The sequence below is a fragment of the Oryzias latipes genome, chromosome 19, assembly GCF_053564925.1.
Source record: "Oryzias latipes strain Hd-rR chromosome 19, Olatipes_Hd-rR_3.1".
Classification (NCBI taxonomy): domain Eukaryota; kingdom Metazoa; phylum Chordata; class Actinopteri; order Beloniformes; family Adrianichthyidae; genus Oryzias; species Oryzias latipes.
In genome coordinates, this window is record NC_136255.1 from 8,098,434 (window position 1) to 8,100,305 (window position 1,872).

Genomic DNA, 1,872 nt, shown 5'->3' on the forward strand with positions numbered 1-1,872 from the left:
TTCCGGGAAATTTTCAAAATAAAGCACATTTTCCCTCAATTTTTGTATTTTTCTTTACTTATTCATTGCCTCTTTAAAGAGCCACTCCAATGAAAATCGTATTTTAAACACGTTCTTGTGGCAATTTTATAATGATGAAAGACATTTAAAGATTATTCACCTTATATTAAATGTTCTTTCTGGGTATTTCTTTATTCACATAGTTGTAAACCAGCAACAGACAAAAAATTATGTTTGAAAAAGAGCCATCCTTCCATCCATCCATCTTCCTCCGCTTATCCAGGACCGGGTCGCGGGGGCAGCAGTCTAAGCAGAGATGCCCAGACTTCCCTCGCCCCAGCCACTTCCTCCAGCTCCTCTGGGGGAACCCCGAGGCGTTCCTAGGCCAGCCGAGAGACGTAGTCTCTCCAGCGTGTCCTGGGTCTTCCGCCGGGGCCTCCGCCCAGTGGGACATTCCCGGAACACCTCTCCAGGGAGGCGTCCAGGAGGCATCCGGACTAGATGCCCGAGCCACCTCAACTGGCTCCTTTCGATGTGGAGGAGAAGCGGTTTTACTCCGAGCTCTCCGCGGGTGGCCGAGCTTCTTACCCTATCTCTAAGGGAGCGCCCCGCCACCGTACGGAGGAAGCTCATTTCAGCCGCTTGTATTCGGGAAAAAGAGAATATTTGTTAAATAGAAACTCCAATCAGTGAGTCACTGCTCCCTGCTTCGTTCCATTCTTATGCATCCAACTGTAGATGACTTCATACGCCTTTGTTTTCCTCATCCAAGCTGGCATCTGGCTCTTAACTGTACAGCTGGACAGCTCCAATATTGCTCGCCATTTATGTTGCACCGATAATTTTAAGTTGGTGGTGTGAGGGGCTGGACATTAGCAGTAAACTGTTGTAAGTACCAGAAGTGTTCGGCCTGGAATAACTGTTCGGGGGCCGACAACTAATGATGACATCACATTGTGTGATTGGCTGTACGTTGGTCTGATTACATGTAAGGTAGTGATTTGTCTGCCAATTTACACACTAATACCGTTATTTGTGAGAAACTTGTTTACACGCTAACACTGTTATTTGTGAGAGCTAATATATCAGTACAGTTCTTCGTGAGAAACATGGATAACTTCTACATTGAAATTTCCCACTATATCTCGCAAGGGACTTATTATAGCCTTACCCTCAATTAAAAAAAATCCCGATAGCAGAAAGGCTACCATTCGAAGGACATCAACGAATTACACTAAAAGTAAGTGACAATGTGAGTAACAATTAGTCATTACAAAGATACTAAAATAATGTTCTCTTTTCCTGTTTTTTTAGATGAGCAGCTGTATTAAAACCATCAGGGTAACCTGCACTTAGTCCTGTTTAAAGCGTAGGTTTTTGATATTTTAAGATTATTTAAAAAAAAGCAAGAGTAAATGAAAGTTGTGGAAACTAATTGAATCTCATGATGCAGGTTCATTCTAACAGCCACAGATCTTTTTACAAAGTGGGTTGTGGCAAAATTCCTCCTTACCAAAACTACAGTGGAGGTGTCAAGAAAAATTATAAATATTTTCCTTGACTATGGACTTGTAGAGAGGATCATTACTGATCAAGGGCAGGAATTTGTAAATGAGGTATAGCTACCTATTGAAAAACATTGCATTAGTGACACTGAATAATTTTAATGAATTGTACTTTATTTTTCAAGGCATAATCTAATCTGTGTACAGGACAACAGTGGTGTTTTTGAGGCTTTGGGTGTGAAATATTTCATTAACTCAGCCTACCATTCCGAGGCCAATGGACAGGATGAGCCAATTGGAACATAAAGACTGTGCTTGCCAAATACTATGGAAGCGATTCTGTAGCATAAATAAAAAGCAAAGTCAA